This window comes from Aythya ferina (assembly GCF_964211825.1).
Source record: "Aythya ferina genome assembly, chromosome: 3".
In the NCBI taxonomy this organism is placed as follows: domain Eukaryota; kingdom Metazoa; phylum Chordata; class Aves; order Anseriformes; family Anatidae; genus Aythya; species Aythya ferina.
The window spans coordinates 113,231,224-113,254,176 of NC_140298.1; the positions used below are offsets into that span (position 1 = coordinate 113,231,224).

General features: G+C 37.9%; 1 long non-coding RNA gene across 1 annotated transcript in view; it reads left to right on the plus strand.

The window, feature by feature from the left end:
• Window positions 1-2,386, plus strand: part of LOC311435387 — an 85,996-nt gene extending 83,610 nt beyond the window's left edge. The window contains exon 3 of the long non-coding RNA XR_014692094.1: window positions 1,642-2,386. This is a non-coding gene — a long non-coding RNA (uncharacterized lncRNA). The remainder of the gene's footprint in view (window positions 1-1,641) is intronic.
• The last annotated feature ends 20,567 nt before the right edge of the window (window positions 2,387-22,953 follow it).

Here is a 22,953-nt window from a genome sequence, read left to right on the forward strand (position 1 = left end):
CCATCTCCATCTAAGTGTGTACAGCAGTGAAAGTGTTCTCTTAACTTGGTTCATCTGGTGAAGTTTCTTCAGTTCCTCAATAAGTAACTGCAAGACTCTGTGTAGAGTAAAGATATACATAGGCTGAAAAATAATTAGAAGAATTATTGTGGAAAAAAATGTCTGCAAAATGGACAATAAATGTGTTTAGCAATAGCATTTAGCACTGACAGTCCCTACACTGCAGCTTGCTAGAAACTGCAAGTCTATATCAGGGGAAGGACTATTCTATTCTCCCTTGCTTTCTTGTTCCCTTTTCTGGTGCTCATGCAAGAAGTCTTGATAGAAACATTGCTGAATGAAGGAGCAGTTTGCTTTGACATGGTATGACCATGCTTGGGTGTCTTTGCCTGTGATGTACTGTTGATTTGCTGTTGTTGTCTGTGTATGATTGATGTGATTCCTAGGACTATGGCTGTTTTCAGTGTCCTCTATTTCAAAAAGAATCTATGCTTCAAAGGGAGAAGGCGAGTGAGGGTGTAGAAATAAGGCAATTACACAAGAAATAACAACAGAGAAGAAAATTAAAAATAACTAGGACTATTTTAGGGCCATGTATACCACAGGGTAGGATGTTATTGTGATGGGCAAATCAAACTGAGAGGAGCAGGTGGAAGAGGACAGTATAAGCAGCAGTGTTTTTCTCTTCTTAAGGACAATGTGTTGTATCTGAAGGTGAAATGCAGGATACCAATATTAAGTATTAAGGATAAATTTGTTTTGAAGAAACACCAGATGCTTATTAAGTTTCAGTGGAGAGAATGTACATAAGATAAAAGAACATTACTAGCGACGACAATAAAGAAACAGAAGTAGGATGTAAAAATGCAAATAAAAAACTCTTTTTGCAGAGTATATGGTTTATTACAAATACAGAATCAACCTATCTCTGAGTGAATTGTTAGCAAAGGATGCCTTGCAATAACATCCTACAGATCTAAATTAACGAGACCACTATTAGAAACAGTAGTAGAGAAATGTTAATGTTGCAATGAACATTTAGGCTAAGAATATTTTTTTCTTCAAGCTGTACTTTGTCTGAAATGTGTCCCTCCCTTCCTCTCTAAGTTTAAGGAACATGTTATAAACCAAAGAGTCTATTTTATGTCTACACATCTAAAATGTAAAACACCATACCTAGCACTGACTTATAGCTCACTTTTCTCCTATTCAAAGAAAACATAGTCAAGCAGCAATAAAGAGGTAAAATGGCATCTCCTTTTCAAGTGAGATGTACTCTTCCTGGGCTGTTAACAGAGAAGACACCCCTGACCCTGTGAAAGGCTGAAATCAAGAAGACCTTTAGCTGAATGTGCTGCTTCTTTCATAATAGTGCCTGAATTGTAGCTAAAGTCTGCAGCCATTAAAATTTCCCCTTGTTTGATCACCTTGCTGGTATGTGTTAATGCACTCATTATTTTTTTCACCTTGGTAAAAATGCAAAAAATTCTTGAACTGGAAACTTCTCCTGACTGAAAGCTAAGCAGCACATTCAGGTATCTTTGACTAGCACTGCATTAATATTATGGTATCCAGCAATAATGCAAAAACATACTTAAGATTTTTTACAGCTGTACTGATTTGATGCTTTCTCCTGCTCAGGATGTTCTCGTGTGACCAAGAGGTATAGCAGGTCATGGAGACCCACTCACACAGGAAATATATTCAAGAATTTGCTAACTTCAGATCTGCTTTGATGTCAGCTGGACTGGTAACTAAAAGAACAGTATATATCTGCTGCATGTAGTGCTTCATGATGCTCTAAAAGCACAGGAATAGCTGCCCTGCTGTGTTTCTCCCTTGGCCTTAGTCGATTGGTTGTTTTGAGCTTCTACTTCCCTGCATTTTTCAAGCCCCTATAAGTGTCTTTCAGCCTTTGAAGTATTTTGAAGTCCTTGAATGCTCTCACATCAAGTGCTACAGAAATGCAAAGCATTGCTAGCATATGGTAACATGCTCTTGATTCTTGAAGGATGCAGAAGTCTGCATAGCAGAGAAAGAAGAGTTGGGAGGAGAGAAGTTACAGACAGTATAAAAAGCAGCCTCCTAAAAATGAATTCTGATGAACTATGTCCATGCAGTATTCTTCACTGTGCCTATACTTGAGGCTTTATACCTCACACTTTCAAGTACAGTGCTTCAGGAAAGGGGGACCCACAGTTCTGTGAGACTGATCTCGTGACTTGCCTGAATCAAGCAGCATGCCCTTTCCTACTGCATAGCAGATTGCAGTCCCTGCTTGCACTGCAAGGAGTTGTGATCTCTAACAAGACCTGCAGTCAGAAGCACCAGAGATGTGCATCATCTTGTTTCATGGTAGACTGGGGTTTATTTCAGGGGAGAAGCAGAACCAGAAGAGACAAACAAAATGTTCCAACTTTGGAGAAAGTAGATTGCTTAAACACTTCTAGAATTAGGGCAGCTCTATAGAAGGAAACATGCACAAGCAAATTTATTTTTTTTTTCAATCCAAAATATTTGATCAAATATTCCATTTCTTGTGTTTTGTTGTTGTTTGTTTGTTTCTTTTTTGTAACCAGAGCTGTGCTGAAAGAGGTTCATTGCTTATAGATATGGCTGAATAAACAGCTAAAACTGTTGCCTGCAGTTGTTACTTCTACTCTCTCTCTGTGCCTTCGTGAGGTGAGCAAAAAGGAGCATGTGAACGGCATCCTGAACTCTTCACATATGCTGTGCTGACAGTATTATTCTCTTTACATATTAATGTAGTATGTCTATAACTGAGAATGCAGTAAGCATATATAGCATATATCAAATATCCTCTAGCTGCGCATGAATTATATGGCTAACATTTACCACTCTTTCTTTTGTCTTTCCTCTATGAGGAGGACTGTGTGAGCAGTGTTGTATTTAGGTTTGGAGATTCATTGCAATGCAATTCTTGAATTGTCCCTAAGGAACCTTTCCTGTGCAGAAGAGCTTACACATCTATTAGAAATGGACACTGCCCTTAAGTAGTGCCCACTGAGCAGGAGAATTTTGTTTCATGTTGAGCTCGGGACAACTAAACAACCTGATAAGAAGAGGAAGAGTTCCAGCAAAGGCAAGTCTCCATGGCAGTAAAAGGTTAATGTGTTTTTAGTTCTCTCCAGGAAATTCCTGAAAGGCAGGACACTGTCCTGGCCTTTATGGACGTCCACAGCTGAGCTCACATGGGGAAACCGTGCTTCCCTTTGCTGATCTGCAGATACAACAATATCAATTTGCCTGCTCACTGAACTATCAAGGGCTCCTTTGTTTGGAGGGCACTTCTGCAGAACGAATCATATCTTTCCTTTTGCTTAATGAAGTGATGTTAAGGTATTCAGATGGATCCACTGGAAAAAAAAGCCATATGAAGGCTCTTTGTCATTAATACAAATTTCCTAATTTTCACTTAAAAAAAAAAAAAGTACAGAACAAACTAAGATAGCTTATCAACAAACTGGATAGTCACACCTCTTCTTTCTTCCAGTTACTTGTTAATTCATTGTGGAAACAACACAGAAATTATGTAGAATCCACCACAAAGGTGAATTGATTCCTGAATTTTGGATGCTAGCATAGATCACTAACCAAAACTGAAATCTCTTCAAAAAGGATGAAGATTTCTTAATGTTTTTAACAATTTCTGTTTTGAAAAAGCCTTTAGCTGTCCTCACTAGCACAGGCAGATAGGAAGCTGTGGAAGTCTAACTGTCCTCATTGTATGGTCTGAGAGCAGGGATTGGAGGTCCTTAAGTCTTTGTCAGAACAGGGAATTAAACCTGAATTTTCTCCATCTGAAGACATCTATCTTATTGCACAATCCAATCCTTGCTTGTAAAGCATAAAGGACTATATTGCTATCTCCCACTATCTCCAATAGACTGGCACCCAGAACGAGCATTGAGACATTATCAGTTTCTTTTTTTTAAAAAAAAAAAGTGTGTTTTACAGTTTAGCTCCTCTTAGAACATTTATATGTCCTACTTGTCTTTATAGTGGTAGAATTAAGCTGGAAAAAAATACTTTGAGACCCTTTAAACTCCAGATAACAGCTCCGATGTGAGCCCAGCAAAGAGCTGTTTTTTCTTGGTGACAGTGGCAGATTCAGACCTTCATTTTGAAAAGGTCAAAATGAAGGCTTCTCTTCTTGCCTTTGGTGCACTAACATATAATTTCTCCTTTGTATTTCTCCTCTGATTCAAAGCAGCAAACTCTTTCTCCTTTGCCTGGCTTCAAGAGGTGATCAATAATCAGAAATAATGTCTATTTCCATGGGAAAGGGTGCGCCATATGGGACTCCATCAGGTTTTACAGTTACATCCCTGGCAGATCAGTACACTTCATTAAATCAGATTAATTTCTCCTTTCACAGGGCTGACAAGGTAAAAAATTCATTTTTTATGAAGAACAGAGTCTCTGCTAGTGTGGGTAATTTTTTCCTCCAGCACGGATGTGAGTAGCACAGGCTTAGGGACTACAGCTGCACTGGGGTCTGCAAGTCAGGTGCAATAGGCTACAAAAATCAGTCTTGCTGATCATAGCTGGCTGTTGAATCGAGCTTGCTAAGGATCATTGTTATCTCCAGAGCAAGAATGCATCCTGTGCAACAAGACAGAGTTGCACAGTATGAACACTGTGAAGAAAGATTGAAAGGAAGGGCTGTATGGGACCACATAGTTCACCACATAGTGGTGAACCACTATGTTCGCCACATAGGTCAACATAGTTCCTCCGACTCTACTACATTTGGCAACTTTCAGACCATTGAGTCTAGAGATAATTATGCTTTTGTTCATCAAATTCATCTTTAAAGAGAAGGGCAATGCACTTTTCAGGCATTACTGTGAGGTGGTAAAAAGGCACCCTACTTGTAAGGTGTACAGTAAGTCACTGTGGGCTCCTATACAAACATGACAGTTATCTGCTACCTGCTGATATTTCTTTGTAACTGTAGCTCTCACCCTGCTCCTTAGGCAAAGATATATTGCTGTCTCTGCTTACCTGTTTGCAAAGCCCTGGGAAACAGAAAGCTTCCTCTTCACAATGTGCTAATGGCTCACTAACTCTCAAATCACTGCAGTTCCTTAACAAAGAATAGCACAATCCAGCAATAAAGGAAAGTAAGTTTATAGACAAAGTGTAATTAGAACTGGCAAAGCTGCTCTTTGCTATTCAGCAGCATACTTGACTCTGTTTTCTCGTTGTTTACTTGTAGTCTTTATTTGTCTGGAAAAATAAATCTGAAAGGGAAGAGGCACAGCATTTTATTCAGAAAAAAATGACCCCATGTTGACATGTAGAAATAAAAAGAACAGAAATTGTTGTTGAACACTGGAGATCTGGACTGGGGTAAGATAATGCAACCCCTTGGCTTTATCATTATTTTACTGATCGATACTCACAAGATAGACTCCCAGGTATACCCAAGCTTTGCGTTGATGCCCCCCCCCCCAACTTTTTTTTTTTTTTTTTTTTTTTTTACCAGGAGTGGTGATAGCTTGTCCTCCAGGGTGTGAGACGCTGGTGTCCATGTGTCCCCAGCAGCTGTGTCTTGCAGATGAGCAGTGACTACTAGGTGGGAGTGTGCTGTTGCCTTCCAGCCATCGAGCCACCCTCTGGGCAGCTGACCCGAGTAAGGTTGCTAAGGCTAGCTACTGCTTCTGAAGTTGGTTGCAGACAGACTTGTGGATCCTGACCATAATATATGTTGTTTGGGTCAGGGGAACAGAGATGGAGGGGGAGAAAAAGAGGAGATTGTAAAGCAGAATTCTAAGTCCTTCTCAGGTCTACTACAGTTTATATACAATGTTTGCTCTGATAATTTTGAGATCCACATTTCCCTTTGAAGCAATACTAAAGCCTTTTCATTTTTCCTGCCTCATCCTTGGTTTCTAATCTTCTCCATTCTAGTTCAAGAGTAACAAACCCTTTCACTGGTTTGCCCATTTGCCTCCTCCAGCTTCTTTGCTGCATTTCTGTGCCTGTCATTTGCAGCTTTAAATTTTCTGCCTCTTGTGAAGTGTGTTATTTCATCTTAGCTAATTTGTTTTTCAGGCATTTGGTGTATCATTTTTCTTAAACCAATGATTATGTAGCTTTTTCTCCCTCCCTCCTTCAGTCTCTGCTTCCCTCCTATAATCCCCATCTTCCTGGGATAAAGGCTATTTTAGTCTGAATGCCAGCTGAAACCAATCCTTTCACCTACCACCAGCAGATGCATCTGCTATCTTATGTGCTCTTTCAATCTCTTCTTCAAACTCTATTGGTATCTAAAACTGGGAACACTTTTCATTTGCAAATGGCTTCAGTTCTCATGTTTTTTTATTTGAATCAACGGCTTGCTTTCTATAATTTACCATAGCATTCTGATAGAGATGTGGCTACAGAACACTTCCATTGACTCACCAGAGGAAGCCTCTGAATTTTAAGCTCTTTGAGGCAAAGGGAATGATTTTATGTCCTAGTTCTGCAAAGCCCCATATGTAGTGAAATGCACAAGATGGAGAAAAATACTCTTGGAAAATGAGTGAGAAAGTATTTGAGTGGAAATAGCATAGTGGATGTTTAAGACCACCTGGGAAATCAGTGACCACTTAGCTTGACTCCAGTAGACTAGAATGAGTAACAGGGAATTGTAAGAATAAGTATTTTTGGGGAAATGAACTTGCTGAGCAGTAAGCACCATGAATTTGAGACATTAATCATGTCTGACAAAAACAGTGGGTTCTTTTTATATTACAGGGTGGGTGGGTGAAATGCATGTGGTGGATATTATCCATCTTTTTTTGAATAAAGTGTTGCATACACTGCAATCTAAAACATTCTATGGAAAAATGATGGTGTGATTAACATTACTCAACGGGAAAATTACAAGAGGTAGCAGTATCTGGATCACAACCAGAAGTTATCTCAGACACAGTCTCAAGAATAAATATGGGATCAAGATTTTTTCAGGTTATTTATTCTCAGAATTCAACTCTGATTAACATTGCAAATTGTACCATGGTGGGAAGTGTTACAAATGGCAGCCAGAAAGAAGATCAAAATAGCTACTAAATACCCAAGTGAGAGCAGAAAGGAGGAACTCCTAAGTGACATGAAATTCTAAAATAGAAACAAGGAATGTGATATATATAAATGCTCTAGAAAGATGACAACTAAGATTTTTTATTTTTTTATTTTTTCTAAAAAATCTTTAGAAAATACTGAATTACAGAAATTATTTGAAATAGTGTTCTGTTAAGAAAATTAAGTACTCTGCAATCACAAGAAGATTGCTTCAGAGCAGGAAGTGACCTAGTTATAGTTTTGTTTCTGAAAGTCAGAGATCCTTCAGCTGATTAATATTTCAGCATTAAATAATGTTCATGCTGCAACATTTAATGTTCTTGTATCTCTGAGGCTGTTTTCAGAGCTCTTTAGTTTGCAAGTACACTTGGGGAAAAAATCAACATGAAAAAAGTTTTAAAAAAATGAGTTGTTTAGAAGTCAGTATTTTACCTTAATTTAAGGTTTTTACACTTTAAAGAATTGAAAAAATTTTACAAGCCTAATTTAGCTGGGATTCCTCTTAACATGTGAATTTGGTCGCCAAAATCTGAAGTAGACAGTCAGTTCTCACTAGTCTCTGGAGATGAACAGATATCATTGATGTCTACAAATTACTCCATATATCTGAGGTAGGTATCTGAAAAGAGTTATCATTGGATGAGATGACTTAGGTCTAATAACTGCTCTTCTTCAACAGGATGGTGGAAGTAGGCTGCTCGATCTCAAATCTATGGGATGAAACGCTTTTCTTTAGTGCCTTATCACTCTTTATGTTTTCTTCAATTTATCAGAAACATTAGTTCACTATCTTCACTATCTTCATAGCTAATCATGATCTATCTTTACTCACAGCATTTTTTAAGTGTTGTTGTTGATTTTGGTTTTGTTTTGTGATTAAATAAAAGTAACTGGTGACATCCTGGACGTTTTGCGGAATCCAAGTGTGATGTTAAGCGTTTCAAGTCAAGATCAGCAATATCTTGAGCCCTTAAGATAGCAATCTAAAGACAAGCATCCAGATTTGCACACTTACATTTAGATCTCTTCAAAGTAGGTATATACATGTGTGCTAGGTGTCTAATGTCCCATAACAGTCAGTAGAAATGAGATGCCTGAGGAGATAAATCTGTTTTTACACCTCCCACAGTGTCAAATTACTTTCAGCTACAGCTGGATCAGGGAGCTATTAATGACCTGTGAAACCATCAGAATCTAAGTTTAATTCGGAAAGGTACTGTCCAAGGGCTGCTTGATGCCGTAGTTGAACAACTGGATTTGAGGAGGGAGTTTAGATATCTATCATTTGTAATGAGCAGATCCTTCTCATATGTTAACAAGCTGGGTATTATGGGTACCCAGATCATCCAGAAGAGCTGTACAAATGCATTCATAAGGATGTAAAGTGGACATCAAGCACTTTCCTTGGAAGCTGCTCTTCTTCCTGGTGTATAACAACAACAAACAAACAAACAAACAAACAAAAACCACAATATAAAAATCATCACCCAGAACCACCTGCTTACAGAAGAGAGTGGAAGACATGGACTATTTTGCACACTGAGAACTGCTTCATATTCTGGGTTGGAAGGTGGTATAAAAGTCTTTCAAGGAAAAGGTTTAGCTAGACTAGATTTAATTACAGTTGAAAGGCAGTAGGGAGGGAATTCATAATCAAGAAAATATAGTGTTTCCATATAGTGTGCAACTAAAACCAAAAATGCAACAAATTAAAAAATGAACTGGTGTTACATGGATAACAAGAATACTTCTCAAATTGCATTAAAGAACTAGAAAATGATATCAAACATCATGCTGCAGCATTATTAACATCTAGCAATAACTAGCTCAGAAGCCTTATTTGAAGGGTAAAGTGGTTCATCTCAGTCTGAGGGATTCTGTACTCATGTCCTTTTCAGTCCCTGGCTCTGACTGTTGTCAGAGATGGCATTTGGGATAAGGTGTGCCTTATCTTGATGCAGAATAGCGATTTCTGTTTTCTTAGATCATGCAGGAACCAAGGTCATTTTCACATCCTTCCTGAATGTTGTTTAGATACCGAGAATATCGGGGAGAATGTTTTGACTGCAGATTAGGTGTAGAAATGGTAGATGTTCTGTCAAATTGGCAGTAGATGAGAACTGAATAAAGCATTGCAGAAGGTGAAGAAAAACTGAGTGCTAAACTGATGAGGAAGGGTTTGTTTGGCCAAGCAGATATTTTCATTTCTCTTGTAACTTTTGCACATTTCCCTCACCTTGTCTTGTTCTTTAGCATTAAAATAAAGAATATTTTTCCTATTTTACATGCAGCCATCATAGTTTTAGCCACCGCCCCCCCCCCCCCAAAAAAAAAGGCAGACTGATTAAACCCTTCTGAGGTGACATTCTGAGTTGTGTGAGATACAATTTCATCAGTTCTCATTGTATCTGTGCTGTATTCCTGCTCTTTATTGTTTTAGCATTTTCTTTGCACTGAGGTTATTCACTGCATGGTAATAAATTAATCTTTCCCTGGTTTGTACAGTCACTGTCATGAAAAGTAAAGTCCTGTGCTGTTGCATTGCACCAGCTTCATTTCATCAGGACAGCTCAGTCACTGGGCATTTTCTTCTGCGCACTCTGGTGTGGGTCATAGCTGTGGCAATGGCAGTGATGATGCCATCGATGATGCCAGTGTGGCAATCAAACTTCCATGGTATTCATGTATCAGTCATAACTAAAAAACATCATGTCATATAGAAAAGGGGCAAGCTTATGTAGATCAGAGCTGAAGGAACTTTCATTAACGATGGGTGTTTTAAGCAACAGCTTCCCAGGACCTTATGAACTGTGAAATATTTTATTGGAAAAATATACCTTTTTTTTGTAAGGTTCTTGTTGTTTTCTGATCTCTGGCACTACTGGTTTGAGTTGCACTGTATTCTATAACTTTGAGATTAGTAAGAAAGTTTTTTTGTTTTTAAAAATGGCTATTTCCCCACAAGGGCAGGGAAGAACATTTCAGGGTTGAAAAAGAGCAGAAATGTATTCTTCAGCAATCTGTGCAACTCAATGGTTAACAAAAACTCTCTTGCAACTAGTTTTAAATTTATAAGGTGCTCTGGATAAGGTAAAAGTAGAGAATATACAATTGTTCTTCCAGTGCTGTAAGCCTATGGGAAAAATACTGTGCTCTGATGACCTACAACTCACAAACTTGGGTAGATTCAATAAGGGAAGAAATATATGAGTTTTTTCTTTTTGGTGTTGTTTTGCAGCAGAAAAAAAAATAACATAAATGTTTGTATTTCTTTGACAGGTTTAGTCAAATGCCCAAGGGACAAGCTTTCAACTGGCATAGTGTTATAAAAGATAAAAAAGCAGACATATTTTCTATGGAAAAACAAACTCATCTACAGACAACAACAGGAGACCTAGCCTTCTTATTTCCCCAAAATCTGTTTAGCGCAGAAGCATGTGAAGCAGTTTATAGACATCTCATAAAGGACAGATATACTGAGAGAGAAAGCTCCTCTGTTTACATTTCTGGCTTGAAGGGTATTACTGCCAATGCTACTTAGTGCTATCTCCAGATACTGTCAATATCCTGTATCTACCTGAGAGCCTTTTGATCATAAAGACAGAGGCAACAGACAGGACATGGGCTTTATGATAGAGCGTGAAACTTGATGCTACATGGAAGTGGAGACCACCCAAACTTCAGTTCAGAGAGTTAGGCAGTAATTACCCACCACCTTTAGAAACTAGGAACTGGTGGCTTTAAAAATAACAACAAAAACAGAACAAAACAAAACAAAAACCAACCAAAAAATTACCAACCAACAAAAAATTTACCAACCAACATCTCAGTCAACCAATTCAGGAAAGTTATACAGGTGACATTAATGAGCCACTGAAGGTGGTGTGCCCACTTGTTTGATTTTGACCTAGGAGGAGTTTGCACTGTTCACATCATCCCCTGCAGCTGGCAGGCACCTCTCAGTTTTCCACCACCTCTCCTGCCTGGGGTACAGTGACCATGGCGTGGGAGGCCCTCGGTGGTTCCAGGGTAAAGAAAGACAGGCAAGGGTGGGTTGCAGATGAAAAAAAAACATTTGATTTCCACTGTGATTGATGAGAAGCCTTCACATCACCAACTGTATTTATCTGAAACACTTCAAGCACTTACTCCTTTCTCAACTGGGAGTTGTCCAAACAACAACAACAACAAAACAAAAAACAACAAAACAAAACATGAGTAATGAATAAAACCACATGGGTGGGCTTAGCACATTAGCAGACAGGCCATGGAGCTGTGGGGATCAAGAACTCAGTCCCTCAGCTCATATTCTAAGTCATTCTACTCTGGCTATCCTCTGCGTCCTTGGGGATTTGGTGTAGTCTTCTGTATAAATTCCTCATCTGTAAAATAAGTACATTAACAAGGCTGTTATCTACATATATTGTAACTACTTTGAGGCAAACATTGTCTCTTGCTATTTGAATATACAATGCTTTGCATAATGGAGCTTAATCTAAGTTCCTTTAACATATCTCTGCTGAATAATAATGATTAATAAAATTGAGTAAATAATATTTAGAAAAGATAAAATGAGTGCACTGATTTACCTTTTTCTTCATAGGAAATGAAGTGAAGAAATAATTGGAACTGAATAGCAGCACCTATTTAAAAGTGATTAGGGAAACCTGTTATATACTACAACGTTAAACTTCAGATTTTCTTATCAAAAGCTTTTAATAGGGTTTGTATTTCAGTTAAATAAAAGAAATTATTCTCAATGGAAATTATTCTTTTTTTCTTCTTTTTTTTTTTTTTTTTCCCCTAAATGCATACCAATATTCTGAATGCTCACCCTGTAAATGAATTCTCATCACAAAGACATACATAGGATTACTCATAAATATGTGCAACGCAACCCTTTTATCTGTCTTCTCACAAGATGTCCTCTCACAGAGAGAAGGTTGAATAGTGCATTAATAACAATATACATAGGCAATTTTGAAGGAATAAGGAAAGGTGAGTGATTCAGATCCTACAGATGTGTTTGTATGACAACATAGTCACTGTGGCGTAGGATTCATCTCTGGTCTAAGCAGTCATCTGGGCACCCTCAGTACCCAGTGGCACCCCCACAGTAAGATTCCATTTCTTTTTGGCAACCCACCTGTTTTAGTGTGCTCTCCTTATCATTGGACTAGGACAACATGTCTGTAATAATTAAAGTAGACAAGAAGCAATTTTTCAAAGCTGTCACTAAGGGAATTTTCTGTCTTCATATGGCATAGACACAAGAGTACCTTACACTGGGTAGTTCAGGTATTTCTGCGGTGGCACAGAGTTAGACATGTATTGATCTGGCTTGTGGGGTGTCCTTGGTATTTATGTGCACATGTAACAGCAGCTATATCATTGTCTTTCCTTGATAAGGCTGCTTTAAAACTAACACGTGCCTACATATCATGTGCTCACACGGCTTTTGGTGGCATGGTCATATTCTTTGTGCTGTGGATTTCTGAGAAAACCCTCTCAGCAGTTCTGAAGTTGTCCTCCCAGCATGATTTTTCTACAGCAAGCACTGCTTTGCTTTTTTTACAGAAAGCTGAAAACCGAAGTATCTGATCCTGCTTTGTCATCTTCTGCCATACCAAAAAAGCACCCAAGTAACAAAAAGTAGGAATTCCCTTCATTTGCATTCTCTCTCCATTATATATGCATTTTTGCCTTTATATTCCCTTGCATAACTAGGAAAAAAGATCAGTATGGGAACAAATTTAGCAATTCATTCGCAGGTTTGTGACATTATGGTTGAACACAGCCTATAAAAATGGCAGAAGGTGTGCTGAACCATTCAGAGACACCTGCTGTCCCGACTGCTAAAAACAGCCCTAAAGAGCCAAAGACTATTATGGTTCTTGAGTAGGAAAAATGCTCCTGACTTGGCCTCCTGCTGCCTAGCCACATCTGTTCTCTTCTAAATGCTGGAAGCAAAAGAAAAGTCAATGTGATACAGGAGGATTTTGAGTTCTGTGTATGAGATGGAAACGTGTCAGTGAGATGACACCTTCACCTTCCTCTTGTTTAGAGTACAAAATTTGTAGATGCAGGGATTGTTTCTAATTACATGTTTGTACACTGTTGAGGAAAATGGGGTCTTGTGCTGGTCTGAATTTAGCTTATCATGAAAATGAGGGATGACAACTATTGGGGATTTGGTTTCAGCAGTTGAACTTTGGTATTGGATTGAATGCACAGATCTTGAATAGTGGAGGCTACAGATAAGCTTTCTGCAGGAAGAGAGGGGAAACAAAAAAGAGTTTCATGAGAGGCAATGCTGAAGGTCACTGGAGCAGCAAAAGAAAGGTTTCCTTTTTCAGGCGAGTAAGGGAGAGCCAGAGGCTGGGCCAGGTGCACACTCTGAGTTCAGTTTTGACTCCAAAAAGTGCTAAAATCTATTCAACTCTCATTGCTCTCATTTCAGACATCCTGTAAGCGCAGAAAAGGACAAGATCAGGGTTATAAAGTAGATTGAAAATTTAATCTCCTAGTTCTAATGAATGAGGGGCTGATGTTCAGATTACATGAATCAACTGAATTACTCATTTGCATCAACTGCTTTAGAGATCAGACCTGACCCTTACACATTTTGCTTAGAAATGAGGCATGATTATTCATAAAGATTTTTTTTAAGATACAACTTGAGTTTACAACTTTTTTTATTTAAAAAATGTTGGTTTGAGTTCAAAAATTCTGTAAATACGTAAGTATACTTAATACCACAGCTGTAAATATGATGAAAACCACAGTATTAAATTACAGGGGTGGCTATGAAAGTCCGTGTGGGAGGGTTTGAAATTCCCACTTTAGCCAACTATAGGCCGTGGACAGGTAGCAAATGATTCTTGAAGTTTTGTTCACAGTGGTCTTTTAATGCACAGTTTTTGTGCCTTCCTGAATGCATCATTAGTGCATTTTGAGTCTAAAAGCATCAAAGAATGCTCTTGATTCATTGGCATTACAGCTAGATGCAAGCAGTGTCACAGCCTCATGCTAGACGTATCTGAGCTGTGTTTATACATAGTCCTTTATCATGGGTATCCATTTATGTTTGTGCAGAATGCAAGACAAATTGGAACCATAGTGCTTAAGAGTCATTTCTCAAAATGACTGCCCCAGGTATGCTAAAGGGGAGAATTGTTCCTCTCCTTTGTTTCTTATGAACCTGCAAGTGCACATAAAATTTTCTGGGCTGTGATCTTCTGGGAGTGATCACAATAGCAGCAAATTTATGGGGTATGGTAAGACCCTGCTCAAGGAGTTTCCTTTTGGGACAGCCAGTGCAGCAAAAGCAGGACTGAGAGGCTGAAATGATAGCTCACTTTCCACCTAGGTGTTGTTAAGCAGTGACCCTTAGGTCCAAGTCTGTTTCCCCATATCTATTTTTAAAGGTGATTAACAAAACCCAAAAGGGACATGAGGAAATTGGATGATTTACTTTCGAGGAAATTAGTCAGATGGGAAAAAACATCTGTTCTGAAATGGGAGTGAAATATCACTACAGCAAAACCGCCTAGATTCCTCATCTAAAGATTGAAACTTGGAAAAAGGTAAATTTCAGACATTTACAATTGTATTGTTTTGATAATGCTGAAATTTTTTATTCTGATTTTAGGCTTTAACAAACATCCGTTATGGATTATGACATCCAAAAAATTAAAAAATAAGTTATTTGAAAATGGAAGTTCAGAAACTCTCAACATGTACTATATCTTCACTTCATTTAATCAAAAAGGCTTTTTATTTATTTATTTATTTATTTATTTTTAATGATGAAATACTTTATTTGGAAAGAAAAAATGCTCTGCTGAAAAATATTGGTATGGCTCCAAAAATAATGTGCACTCTCAGGGTTTTCTTAGAATGGCTAAACTTAGAGCTACACAGTTCTTCAATGCTGTTAATAATTGTACTGATAACTGTGCTGATGGAGTGTTTGCAGACGGGCACACACAGAGCTTTGGCTCTGGACGGATGTAAATAAGGGGAAATGGAGCTGGGTGAGGCTGAGCTCCAACTCTAGCTGTGATCCTCAAGGTAGGAGGAGATTCCATCCATTCTGTTCTTCTGGCACTGGGTGAAGCTTGCAGGCCATTAATTTTAGAAAGACTGACCACCATTTCCAGCCCACCACAGTTTGTGCAATGTAGCATCTGTATCTGCTTTCATTTACATATGCATATGAATTTCATCCCTGACTCCTTCAATTAGACCAGTACTGTGATTTTCAAATTCAGGGCTTCACTCAGGAGGTGCAGATCATAAAAATGATTTTTTTCCCCCTGCTCCTTTTGTGATATTCATTTCAGTCACTGTATTCCACTTTGGCTTTTGGCTAGTGGCATGTAACAGTTTGCTCTTAAAGATGCTTTCTCCCCACAGCTTTGTTACCTGGGAAGGCAAGTTTAGTCCTGTGATAAACAACTCATGAATTTTCAAGAGCAAAGATCATCATTTGTTTTCAGTCTTAATTTCCCAAAATGTAGAACCAAGATGAGACTTATAATCATTATGCCACAGAATAGTTCTCCTTTGGCCTGTGACTGTAAATCCTGATTAAGGGTAATATGAATCTAGATGCTGTAATTACAAAGAGTCTATGCCACTCCATTGCATGTTATCCAGGAAACTGCAAGGAAAATAAATCAATCTTACTTTTCTCTGCATGAGGTTCACTTTTTTCTTTCTTTTTTTTTTTTTTTTTTTTCCTTTCTTGTTATGTCAGAAAGTGAAATGTTTGCTATTACAGAAAGGGATATGAAAGGGAGATATCTGTGCTAACTTTAGTTTCCCAGGCCTCCCATTGATGGCTAGAGAAGTATTGAGGTGTTTATGCCATCTTTGCTACACAAAAAATAGGTGTCATGGATGAAATGAACAACTATTTGGACCACTGAACCACTGCAAAACTATATCAGTCCTGGGTTTTGGTTTCTGAGAATTTTAGTTTATTTTTCAATGTTAGAAAACACCTTAGAATTTAGGTGTTTCATTGGCTGCTGTTCTACTTTCTGAAATAAATTGGTAGTTCTCAGTAATATCAGGATAAAAACACCAAACTATTTTGCAAGGCATTCATCAATGGAGAATCATAGTCAAATAGGAGTGTTTCTCATGGGGAACAACACTCTACTATTATTCCTAATGATCTCCATATACCTATAAAATTCTGGTAGATAAGTCTGAAGCTGACTTACACACTCTGAGGCAGCTGCAATTACTATGATGAAATGTGATGTACGGTACCCTATATCAGCTTCTTACACTATGCCAACTCAGACAGCATGTGTTTTAATACGGTGAGACAAAATTAAACTTCTTTGGAACAGTGCAGTGAAGCTGCATACAGCATACAGAAGACTGCATCTGAGGATCAACTGCTTGAAATTAAAGTCAGAGTAATTCAAATTATAAATCAACACTGTATATGAAGTGAGACTGATTGACCACTAGAATGGGTTACTAAAACAAGTAGAGGTTTCTTCATAAAGTCATTGACTGAATGTGAACAACTTTGTAGAACGTGTTCTGCAGGCAATCAAGAGTCTTCAATGATACATGCAAGGTAAACTGGATCGCCTACAGTTTTTTTTTCTATGGGTCAGACCTATGAGCCTCTAAAGTTTTTCCTAACATGACAGATTTTTCAGCTGAAACACTGGAATAAATTGTTGAAATCTGTGCTATGCGTATTTGCATTGTGTGATTTTGGAACAGTTTTATCGGTTTCTTTTCTTTTCTTTTCTTTTCTTTTCTTTTCTTTTCTTTTCTTTTCTTTTCTTTTCTTTTCTTTTCTTTTCTTTTCTTTTCTTTTCTTTTCTTTTCTTTTCTTTTCTTTTCTTTCCTTTCCTTTCCTTTCCTTTCCTTTCCTTTCCTTTCCTTTCCTTTCCTTTCCTTTCCTTTCCTTTCCTTTCCTTTCCTTTCCTTTCCTTTCCTTTCCTTTCCTTTCCTTTCCTTTCCTTTCCTTTCCTTTCCTTTCCTTTCCTTTCCTTTTCCTGGTTATATAAAAATAAAAGTAAATAAAATATTAAAATTCCAAACCAACACAAACACATCAATTATTTATTATTTATTATTATTTTACATTTATGTGAAGAACAGATACTGAGTGAATGATTTTATATGAAGATGCTTGAAGTTAATTTAAGAATAACTTTAGTATTCATTTTACTGAGATTCTTTACAGGAGACATCACAGTTTGCTGAATTATTAAAGATACAAAGAATTGTCAACACAACACAAATTATGCTTGAGCTGTCTGATTCCTCAAGAACTGGAAGAAGCATTCAGCTCCAGATTAGACATTTTAATGTAGGTGTCTACATGTCTAAGCTCTCATTAAAGCCACTGAAGAACTAACTTTTATAGTCAATTGTAACTGCTATAAACAAATGATCCGAGAGATGGATTATATGCTTCCTGAAGCTGGTATTTACCTTTGGTCAGATAAATCACATCTTATATGTAATTAACTGTACTGATTAAGAACGTGATTCACTTGCTGAAGGAGACTGCTAGAAGCATTTGAGAAACTGCCAAATCTTCTCTTGCCACTCCAGAAGAACATACATCCCTGAGAGGTCCTGTATTTGCCCCTCTTCTGTAGATGCCTGGGAACCCCTTGGGTACCTGAAATCACTGTAGATACCTAAGTTTGGGTAGTTGACTAGAGAACTATTTTGTAGACACAACTACATTTAACTGATTGAGACTGGAGCTGAACCCAGATGTAGTAAGGGCTAGATCCAGGTTAAGTGAAATGAGTGGGTTTTACTTTTCAGTATGAAGGGTATTTGTACATTAGTAGCTCTTTGTGTCTCACCTTAAAATAACACTTTCCCAGTTTCCCAGCACACAAAGAACAGCGGGCACTTCACCTATGCTTAGAGATGGCCATGGCCATGAGTGAATTGAAAAGTGGAGGCTTACAAGCTTCAATGTGCTTTTCACCTATGCCTTTCCTAGTGGCATCCGCAGATCTGAAAATGAGAAGAGTTCATTACGGCCACTTAGCTTAGTTTCCTGAATATCACAGGCCATAAACTTTAACTTTTGACCCGGGGGAGGTAGGCTGCTAGACTAAATGAATTAGTCTTTGCTTTTGTCATTCTACTTAGCCTGTTCAAAGACAGTTATACAGTGAATTACAGTTACCTGAAGTTGTCTTTAGGTAGTTTTTCTGCCCCTTTTCCCACAAAGAGGTTAATTGTTCCATTTTACTCTAGTTTTTCATCTTTTTCTCATTGTTGCCGTATGTACCATCTAAAGCAAATCTGTGTACACTTCAGAAAGTGTCTAGCTTCTTTTTTAACTACTCTGATGATGTCCTTCATTATTATCATACTCCCAGGAATTTAGTGTGTAAAGACCTGACCAGAAAGCAAGTACAATTCATAGACAGCTAAGCTACAGTTTTATTTATTTATTTATTTTCATTTAAAGACAGAATTCAATTTATTTATGTATTCATTCAACAAATTATTCACTGCCTGAGAAAATACAGATACATAAAGGGTACTTAAAAAAATGTGTGTCATATATATCTGTAAAACTTCAGTGAGATTTTTCTTGCAGATCATTCTGAAGTTGTTATTTATATATATATATATATATATTTAAATCTGTTTATTACTAACCCCTATTAAACAGAAACTGTTGCCACAACTGGGTACAGAACCTGATGTAATGATGCATCAGTTTTATTGTCTGTACCAACAGTTTTATTATCTGTACCAACAATATCAAATGATTTTTTTCATAACTCCATTGGGCACATGTTTGTTTTTAATCTACTTTTGTTCATGTTCAGGTCTTTAAACTAAGTTTTGTTTGCTGTAGTATTTCCACCAAGGAAGTAGGATAGATTTCTTTACCATGACCTTGGAAGTTAGTCATTTTAATTGTTCAGCATAGAAATACATAGTCTGAGAAAATGGTGATGATTCAAAAAGATTGGCAATGTTAATGGATTTTCAAGAGGAAGCCACAAGCAGCAATGTGGCAGGGTCATTTTGACCTCATCTCTGTCTGTTATCAGGATATGTTATCAGCTAGGTCAGTAATGAAGGGAATTGCACTGCCTCTCTGTTGTACACAATGTAAATTAATCAAGGAGAACTACCACTTTTGATAGCTGGCAAGCAACCTCATTTCCTTTAGGGCAACAAGCAAGGAGGATTGCTATTCCTCATTGCCTATATTCTTTGTCATCTTTATTAACTTGCAGCTCAGCCCCCAAAGGCCCTATCCAAAATGGGAGCCTTGTCATTAAAAATAACATCTGAATATATTCAGATAAGAACACATCCTGCCTTGCAGTGATTGCAATCCAAATACATAAAGCAGAAAAAAAATAGGGGGAAAATATAGGAAAGACCCCTGAAAATTCCAAGTGCAGTAACAATAAGATGAGTACCAAGAAGGAAGAAAACCTATTTAAGCAAAAAAAAACAACATGGAGCATAAATACTAAATGAGATGAGGCTGGAATATAACAAATGAATGAGTTATCAAAGGAATAAGGTCCTGGAAGATATTTTCAAAGATATAGTGGAGCAGAAACAATAGAATTGTAAGACAGCATTTGTCTGTTATATCAATATGACATGAATGCCTTTGGCTAGGAAGAATGGGATTCAGATTCAGTCCTAAGTTCTGAAACTCATACTCATATCTCGAGTAAATATGCTTTCTCTTCCTCTCACAACAGCCTTCAGAGATGCTATCAGAGTTGTACAGGGCAGCCAAACTGCAATATTGCCAAAAAAAGAAAAAAAGAAACAAACAAACAAAAAAACCACCTTAAATGTAAAAAAGTATATGTCATCACATGAGGTATATGATTATGCTTCACTGAGCACCCATGCCATAGAAACTGGTGCTCCTGCAAGATATCTTTCCCTTACTCCCCCCCACATCTTTCTTAACTATCTTCTAAAACCTCCAGATCACAGATTGTATGGTTGACAAAATACATGTCAGATTGTTACAGCAACAAATATTCAACTCTCAGGACAGGAAAACTCATTGGAACTGAAGTAGCAGGAGCACCAGAATGGCTACAAGCACTCTGAGATTAGGAAGGACAATATTAGCAATTGTTTTTTAAAATGAGGTAATCCGAACCATGTAGAAATCTAGTATTGCAAAGAGGTAGTGGAATATTCCAGATCAAGCTCTGTTCATACTTCCAGATGCTCTTTGTTAACTTTGCTGAAAAGGACAACAAAACCCCACAATTTTCTGCTGAGGTCTAGCACAGTAAAAGCACTGGTTAGCAAAAGGTGAACTTTTTCCTTGGGGAAAATCCCTGCTAGCTCAATATAAATATACTGCTTGAATTTTAGGGATTGCTTCCACCTAATACATTGCAATTGCATGTGCACATACTCCCACACACATAAATGCAGCAAGTCAAATTGAATACATAGTTCTAAAATCTATAGACAACAAAAACAAACAAACAAATCTTTCTTTTCTTATATTTTTATTTATTCAAAGCTGTGTCCCATACCAGGTTCTTTCCCATAGGCCAGAAAAAGTTGTCCCCAGCAATCCCTTGAGCTGTTCTGACCAGGGAAGGTAATACCTGTTCATAGCTTGCACAGGAAGATGGATTAGAAGCTGCTGAATCTGCACTGCATAAAATAGCAGTACCTAAACTGGAGTCTTGCAGGCTTTTGCATGGCATATGGATGTTTCCTCATTTTCAGGTAAGTCTCTGTGTTCTCTGAACTGAGAGCTCCTTGGAGTGCTGTTTATGCCTTTGGATTAGCAAGAGTAGGATAGGATCCCTTATGCAAGATAGCCCTGGGTCTGCTTCTCATATAACAACTCAATGAGGGCACTTTTGGAAAATAATTTCTCTTTAAATTAGAAGGAGTGCTCCAACTTAGATATATGAAATGATGCTTTAATTGCTCAAATAACTCTGGTCTCATCTGATTACCTTTTACCTTCTGGAAATTATGTGAGATGCTTTGAGGCTCAAGTCTCTTACATACCTTCCTAACTTGCAGTTAATTGGTGGGCTGTGTCATAATTGCTCTTGAATTAAAATACCTTTTAAAAGAACATTTCAGTTCCAATGTCACTCATTCCAGTATGGTTACACAGCAACAGCAGTAAGTACAGCAATGTAGTTATTTTCTAATGAGTTTTTACAGTCATAGAATTGAACAGCTTTAGTTGTATGCTTAATTTCATACTTATTATTTATTTACTTGTTTCTGTCTGATTTTACATGAGGATTCTATTTGTTAAAAAAAAAAAAAGCTGGCAAAGTTCTTAGCAATGAATATATGCAGATGGCAGTTTCAATTTTCCTCATGCTTCTTTACTCATCTATTTGTTGTAATAGACCTTGCTTCTGCATTATTGACTTAGAATGCAATTTTAGAAGTACATATGAAAACTAATAACATTATTATATTTTCGGCTGCCATTGAAGAAATTTCATGCCTCCTCTTTGGAGCAATATTAAGACTGAAAATACAGCACAATTATTATGACTCTGAAGGGCACAATGGTAGAAAGATTCGTAAATTGTAAGAAATTCAAAGAAAAAAAAAATTACTATATGATCTTGGTACTGCCGGCTACTGAAGGGTTTAAAGACCTCTGGGGAAATGGGAATTTCATTTGTTTTTACTTGTGTACAAGCCATGTGGGTAAAAAGAGAGAAAAATAACTCTAAATATCTGAAAGGTGCAAGTTTAAAGGAGGAAAAAGCTCTAAAGCCTTTATGAAACAACATGAAAGAATAACTCTTTCTTTGTGCAGTGAATCCACCCCAGGAGCTGTTTTCCTTTGCATATCTCCTGCTGTTGTGAATGGTTAGGTGCCAGCCAACGTACAGATTGGCAGTGGAAAATTAGTGTAAAATGCAGTTTGAGGGGATATCTGCAAAACATAAGTTGGTTCAGAACAGTGTGCGCTTACCAGGTGACTCCTGTCTGCCTCTTCATCAGCTACATTTGGTTTAAGGCACACCAGGGTATGAGGTGAGATAAAAGCTATATGGTCAACTCTCCTTCACATTCACATTGAGTCAATATGATTCTAAAAATAAATAAATAAATAAATAAAAAGAAATTATTAAAAAAGACTAGGTTGCCTGCTAGAATAGGTCTGTTGCTTTCCTTTTCACTCTTCTAGAGTTGTGTATCTTTTTTCTCCCAACAGTGTGGAAAAAGTCACAGCCCTAATGATAATGGTTATGATGGGGTTGCATCAGGCTGGTGGCCAGTCACTAGTGGGGTTCTGCAGGGCTCCATTTTAGGGATAGTTCACTTTGATGTTTTCATCATTTGCTATTTGTCACTCTGACTTGGAGGTAGAACTTGAAGGTAGATTAAATAAGTCTGTGGATTAAAAACAAAACAAAACAAAACAAAACAAAGCACAATAAATACTGTTGAATCAGCAGCGTGCCCCAGTAGCCAAAAGGGCCAGCTGTACCCTGGGGTGCATCAGGCATGGCATTGCTGGCTGGTCGAGGGAAGGGATTGTCCTGCTCTGCTCTGCGCTGGTGCAGCCTCACCTCAAGTGTTGTGTGCAGTTTTGGGCACCACAGTATTAAAAAGATGTAAAACTATTAGAGAGTGTCCAAACTCTCTAATAGAATGATGTTATGAATATGGTGAAGGGTCTGGAGGGCAAGATGTATGAGGAGCAACTGAGGTGCTTTGGTCTGTTCAGCCCAGAGCAGAGCAGGCTGAGGGGAGGCCTCATGGCGGCCTGCAGCTCCCTCACGAGGGGAGCAGAGGGGCAGGCGCTGAGCTCTGCTCTCTGGGGACAGTGACAGGACCCGAGGGACGGCA